Raw genomic sequence first — 7,524 nt, 5'->3', positions numbered from 1 at the left:
CCCTAGTCCGATCCAGTCAAACTAGACCACCCCTACCACAACAACTTGTGGTTCCCCAACAGTTCCATCCACCACCTCCTGCTATTCCACCTCTAGGCTTCAATAAAGGTGGTAATGAGGCAACTAGGATTAGTTCCTTGGAAAAGAGCATGGAACTAATGATGAGTACTTTCATGACTAGCCAACATGATTTGGCCAAACAAGTATCCCAACTGGCCATGGCTCTTCATGAAAGGGAAAAGGGCAAAATGCCAAGCCAGGTTGAAACTAATCCTAGGAATGTGTATACGAGTTTGCACACCACAATGCCGTTACCTACACAGCTGAACTCGGTTCATCAGAACCCTCCCCATCCTGAGCATTAAGGGCAATCAGTAAATCACATCAATGTCGTCTATCCTCTGAGAAGTGGAAGGGAATACCAACATGATAGTCCCTCTCTACCACCATCTTCAAATATCAAGAACAATCCTGTTAAGATCACTCCTTCTACCTCCCCTCAAGGCTCGTCTGATGAGCCTATTCCTGTGAGAGATGAGGAATCTTAAGAAGAAAGGGTTGAAAAAGAAAGATATGTCCCTAAAGCCCCTTTCCCTAAGAGGCTTGTCAATAATAATAAGAAGGCGGCATATGTAGACAAAATCTTAGATGTGTTCAAGCAACCCCAAGTAAACATCCCCTTGCTTGATGCCATAGCCCAAGTACCCACCTATACCAAGGTACTAAAAGATTTATACACACACAAGAGAACTACGAACGTGCCGAAGAGAGCCTTCTTGACAGCCAATGTTTGTTCTACCCTTTCTGAGCAAGTCACCAAGTACAAAGACCCAGGCTGCCCCAGCATTGCAATTGTAATAGGTAACACTAGGATTGAGCATGCACTCCTGGATCTTGGAGCTAGTGTTAACCTTCTACCTTCTTCAGTTTATAAGCAACTGGGTCTGGGAGATCTCAAACCTACTACCGTCACACTCCAGTTGGCGGATAGGTCAGTGAAGACCCCCAAAAGGCAAGGTTGACGATGTCCTCATCAAAATGGGAGAATTTGTCTTCCCCGTCGACTTCATAATCTTGGTCATCCAACCTGTGGCGAATCCCATGGATCAAATTCCTGTGATCTTGGAAAGATCGTTCCTTGCTACGAGCAATGCCCTGATTAATTGCAGGAACTGTTTGATGAAGCTATCTTGGCAACACATTTGTCAATTTTAATGTCTTTAGGCTAGGTAAGTAGCCAAACCTAGCAAAGCATGCCAACATGTTGGAGTACTTTCCTGAGTCCATAGACACACATCATGACATCGATTTTGATTCGAACTTTATGGATTATATGCATGAATTAGGGGACATAGAGGGCTTAGATTTTTTTTCTCTGATATGATGCATCTTCAAGCATCTGAGCCTATCAATTTTGATTCAGACGTTATGAATTGTATGAACGAACTAGGCGACATAGAGGGCTCAGATTGTTTCTCCAATATGATGCATCTTTAAGCATCTAAGCCTATTGGTGAGTTGGCCAAAACTCTCCCCAAACCGTCCATAGAAGAACCTCCCCTTCTTGATTTGAAGCCCCTGCCTTCGTATCTCAAATATGCTTTGCTTGGATCAAATCAAACTCTTCCAATGATAATTGCCTCTGATCTGACTCTCGGCCAAGAGGAAGAGTTGATTCAGTTGTTAAGAGAAAATAAGGAAGCACTTGGATGGACGATGGTAGACATTAAAGGAATTAGTCCTTCAGTTGTACAACATCATATAAATCTCGTTGATGGTGCCAAACCGTCAAGAGACCCAGAAAGAAGGGTTAATCCGATAATGAATGAAGCCATCCATAAAGAAATTCTAAAATGTCTGGACAATGAGATCATATATCCCATCTCTGATAGTCAGTGGGTTAGTCCGATACAGGTTATACCAAAGAAATCTGGAGTAACAATGATACAATCCGCCACCAATGAGCTTATCCCGACTCATATTCAAACTGGGTGGCGTGTGTGTATCGACTACCGAAAATTGAATGCAGCCACCTAGAAAGACCATTTTCCTCTCCCATTCATTGATCAAATGTTAGAAAGATTAGCCGGCCATGACTATTATTGTTTCTTAGTCGGATATTCCGGCTATAACCAAATCCCTATCACCCTTGAGGACCAAGATAAGACTACCTTCACATGCCCATTTGGAACTTTTGCTTACTGACGCATGCCCTTTGGGTTGTGCAATGCCCCTACAATGTTCCAATGGTGCATGATGAGCATATTCTCAGACATGGTTTAGCAATTCCTTGAAGTATGCATGGATGATTTCTCCATACATGGCTCTTCCTATTCTGAGTGTCTTCACCACTTGAAGTTGGTTTTGGAGAGAAGCAAGGAAAAGAACCTAGTTCTTAACTAGGAGAAATGCCACTTCATGTTAAAGGAAGGTATTGTCTTGGGGCATGTTGTTTCGAAAAAAGGGATAAAGGTTGATAAAGCCAAGGTGGACTTGATTGTCAATCTACCACCCCCTAGGAGCGTCAAAGACATTAGATCCTTTCTGGGGCATGCAAGCTTTTATCGTAGGTTCATAAAAGATTTCAGCAAGATGGCTAGACCCCTGACAAATTTGTTAGCTAAGGATCAAATTTTTTACTTCACTACTGAGTGTTTGCAGTCCTTTGAGCATCTGAAAAAGGAGCTAATTTTAGCTCCTATCATTTGAGCACCAGTGTGGTCAGAACCTTTTGAATTAATGTGTGACGCATCTGACTTTGCCATAGGAGCAGTCTTAGGTCAAAGGATCAATAAACTCCCTACAGTGATATATTATGCGAGTCAGACTCTCAATGACGCACAGTTGAACTACACTACCACAGAGAAGGAATTTTTAGCTGTCGTCTTTGCACTTGAGAAGTTCAGACCGTACTTGGTTGGCTCTCACATTATTGTTTACACCGATCATTCAGTCATCAAGTATCTAGTAGGTAAGAAGGATGCTAAAGCTCGCCTCATTAGGTGGGTTTAGCTCCTCCAAGAGTTTGACCTAGAGATCCGAGACAAGAGAGGTACTGAGAATTTAGTCGCCGACCACTTGTCTTGTCTCCCCAATGCGAAGAAAGGTGAGTGTCAGATAAAAGAGAATTTCCCAGATGAGTAGTTAATGGCTCTGACCAGTGAACCGTGGTATGTAGACATTGTGAACTACTTGGTCATGGGTGAGACCCCATCTCAATGGTCCTCCCAAGACAAATATCGATTTCACTCTCAAGTGAAGTTTTTCATCTGGGATGATCCTTACCTACTTGTCCAGACCAGAATGTCTGTCGATGTATCCTTGATCATGAGCAGCATTCCATTCTAGCATTTTGCCATGATCAGGCATGTGGAGGTCATTTCGGGGCAAAAAAAACCACCGCCAAAGTACTTCAGTGCGGTTTCTATTGTCCCACATTGTTTTGGGATAGTTTTGAGTATTGCAAGGCTTGTGGAGCTTGCCAGACCCTAAGGCGGGTCACCAAGCGAAATATGATGCCCCTTTCCCCCATTCTAATTGTCGAAATCTTTGATGTTTGGGGCATCGATTTCATGGGACCGTTTCCCAATTCTTCTAGGAATTTGTACATTTTGTTGGATGTGGACTATGTGTCAAAATGGATAGAGGCCATCGCCTGTAAATCCAACGACCACAAAGTGGTGGTCCAATTTTTGAAGGAAAATATCTTATCCCGCTTTGGCACTCCTCGAGCAATCATAAATGATAGGAGTAAGCACTTCTGCAATAGTCCTTTCGAGGCCTTGATGCGAAAATATGGGATCACCCATAAGCTTGTGACTCCTTACCATCCGCAAGCGAGTGGCCAGGTGGAGGTCTCAAATAGACAGATCAAACAGATTCTAGAGAAAATGGCGAGCCCCAACCGCAAGGATTGGTCGACCCGTCTGGTAGATGCCTTGTGGGGATTTAGGACCGCTTATAAGATCATCTTGGTCAATCCCCCTACCGATTCGTGTACGGGAAAGCATATCACCTACCAATGGAACTTGAGCACAAGGCTTAGTGGGCCATCAAAAAATTGAATCTGGATCTATCTGAGGCCGGTGGGCATAGAAAACTCCAACTATCTAAGTTGGAGGAGCTGAGAAATGATGCCTATGAAAATGCCCGGATTTGCAAGGCAAAAACCAAGGCCTTCCATGATAAGCAAATTTTGAGAAAATCTTTTGAGGTGGGTCAAAAAGTCTTGTTGTACAATTCCCGTTTGTATATTTTTTCAGGGAAACTGAGGTCCCGATGGAACGGACCTTATATTGTGCACTTTGTCTTTCCTCAGGGTGCTGTTGAACTCTTGAGTCCCAGCACAGCTGAGATCTTTAAAGTTAATGGTCAACAGCTAAAGCATTACCATTAGATGCCGAGTGAAGATAGTGAAGAGGTAATGGAGCTCCATGAGCCTCTTTACCCCGATGATTGAGAGCCCTCCCAGGTATTCCCCCTACCCTATCCTTACCTTTATTTTCTGCATGCATTGAGGACATTTCATGGTTTAAGTGTGGGGGGGGGGGGGGTTTGAGCTTCATTGGTAGAGTTTAGTCTTGGCGTTGGTAGTTTGTACATATGCACTTTCTTTTGTTTTGGTACAAAACAAGAAAGATAGAAACCTAGGTAGAACCCCATATAAGAAGTAATAAAAATTCTATTTAGATGACGGTAGCCCGTGTGTAGCTTGAGAAGGGAGCTAAATTAGAAAATAGGAGCGTTATCTTAGCTGAATGGAAGGACCATAGGTATCTATTGGTTTCTTGTGCCTTTGGTGAGGAGCTGAGACCAAATTTAATTTTATGGCATATATGGCATGAATGAATGGAATGAGTTTTTAAAGTATATTCTCAATCTAGTTGTATCCTGTAGCCACTTTAGCTCGAGTGATTAAGCCCGAGGGGTGTTTTACACCTAATGCCCTAAAGCCATCTGGCTTGGGAGCCATTGGCCCAAAGCTCGTTACAAGGGCCATTGAGAAAGCTTAATAGGTCAGGACATTGCACAAATTAGAGAAAAAGGAAATAAGTATGAGAACTGTAGCATCAATGTCCTTGTGATATATGCAAAAAGCGAAGCTACCAAGTACTTAGGTGTTTGGTGTTTGCCCCACCATGTCATTCGGGGAGCTATAGTGGAGTAGAACTGGAGTTCTTTACTTGAAAAAAAAAAAAAAGAGAAAGAATTGGAGAAAAAATTAATAAGTGAAAACATGATAAATCCTGAAATGCCATAATTGCCCTGCAAAGAATGGATGGTCAAAAATGCTCTGATCCCGAGTTGTGAGTACCCTAGATGCTATGTGTGGTCTCACCTTAGGCTAGGGTGGTGTTCCGAAAATATGAGGATATTCCTTGTTTAAAATGCATATTTGTTGCTGGAAAGCCTGGAATCCAAATAGGATAATAAAGTTCAAGTATGGGGGAATCCTTAGGAATTTTGACTTTGAATGGAATACCTTAGCTATGGAGGGGATGTGTCCATTTTAACTTTCGCCAAGATTAAAGTCTGCAATTTTTTTATTTGGAGTCATGTTTATGAATTTTAGGTGTGTATTTTCTGCAAACACCCACGAGACCTCTCTGGTCCACTAGGGGTAACCTAGGGGTTTAAAGGGCTTGTTGCACATGCTAAGTGCAATCGTGATTCCTACGAAAGTGAATTAGGTTTTTTTTTTTTTTTTTGGCATTCTAGGTTAGTTTGTCTTTTTGCTTTACTCGAGGACAAGCAAAGTCTAAGTGTGGGGGAATCTGATGAGCACATTAATGTGTGAAATCTTAGGGCCATAAGGATGCATTTTACTCACATTTTACGAAGCTACTCAGGTATTTTTCTGTGTTTTTCAGGTTTTAGGTCCTTTTTGGTCATTTTATGCTATCGGGAGCTGAATTTCCAAATTTACACGTAAAGCTGCCCAATGGTTTTACATGGCTATGTTCAGAGCTAAAATTTATGCTAGATGGACGTGATGGAATTTAAGTATGCATTCGTTTGGGCCATCATGCAAGCGATTATCATTTTGGGCCGTAAAAGAACAATGGGCCAAAGAGAAGCTAAAGGAAGCCCAAACCGCGATTTTATTCAATGCAATCACTTACATGGGCTAGACTAATGGGCCTTGAAGACCAAGCCTCCAGTGATCTGCGAAATTCAATGGCAGGATGGGAAGAAGTTTCATTAAAACAACCAAGGACAAAAGAGGAATTTCACTCTAATTAGAAGTTTGACCTTAAATTAGGCAGCAAGCAAAGAATCGTCCAAGGGAACGCTTGTGCAAGTTTGAGAGGAGAAATAGTAAGAGAGATAGGAAAGGAGAAGAAATAAGTAAATAAATAAATAAAAAAGAAAAAAATTCCTATCTCTCCCACACGTTTTTCCCTCCCACTCTCTCTCTCTCATCCCTTTTTCCCATTTTCTCTCTCCTTATCCACGATTTTTCTCTCTCTAATATTTTTTTTTCTACGCCACCCCACTTTTCCACCTCCCTTACCCCCTTTTACATCTCTATTCTCTTTTCTCTTTCATGTGGCCTCCTATTATCTCTCTCTCTCCCATATCTTTATTCTATCTTATTTTATTTCATTTTTTTCCTATTTTATCTCCTCTTTTTCTTCCCTCTCTCCTACAATCTCTCTTTCTTGATTCTACTTCTTTCCACCAAATATCCCCCTCTCAATCTCCCACGTTTTTTTTATTCTGTTCTCTTTCTCTCTCCTATCCTTTCATCTCTCCACATTTCTCCTTATTTTCTCTCCTTTCTTGGCTCCTACTTTCTCTATACGCACCCCTCCACGGTTTCTTAGTTTTTTTATTTTTTTTATTTTTTATTTCAACCAAGAACATTCGGTGGAGGGGTTGTGAGGTGGATTGTTTTGCATTTCTATATAAGAGGGGAGAAAAGAAATCGATAGGCACTCTCTGTTTTTCACTCCCTATTCCCTTGCTCATGTGTTGAGCTTCTCTTTTATTTTCCTTCATTGTAATAGTCTTTCAATATTAATGCAAGCTTTTATTTCATCTTCTCTACTTGTCTTCTTAGATTAGAATTCTTATGTTCTTCTTAGATTAGTTTTCTTTTATGGTGATGTAATTAATTAGGATAGTTTATATGATAATGTAAGCAATTCAATTAGCATCTTCTCCATTCAAGCTTCTCCAAATTTTGAATTTGTGTGGGGACTGTAACCTCTCCCCCAAGGTGAGTGTCTTCTTCTCTTTAATTTATTTTATTTCACATTAATGGATCCACTATCTCACCCTTCTTCTTTATCTCTTGCCATGGCCAACTAAATCCCTCTCTCTTAGAGTAGGGTGAAGCCATGTAAGGAGGCGGAGTGGGATTGACATGCGAGTGGTAATGGACGTAGTGTATAAGGTAGGTTACTATGGGTTGCCGCCAACACGAGGTATAATCACCCATGGAGGGTTGTATACCTATTTGTTAGCCGTACCCATAGTGATATACTACATACTCTATGATTGTTGTTAATTGTTAGGTTG

This window comes from Telopea speciosissima, chromosome 2 (assembly GCF_018873765.1).
Source record: "Telopea speciosissima isolate NSW1024214 ecotype Mountain lineage chromosome 2, Tspe_v1, whole genome shotgun sequence".
NCBI lineage: Eukaryota > Viridiplantae > Streptophyta > Magnoliopsida > Proteales > Proteaceae > Telopea > Telopea speciosissima.
The sequence above is the reverse complement of the archived record's forward strand: the minus strand, read 5'-3'. Positions refer to the sequence as shown.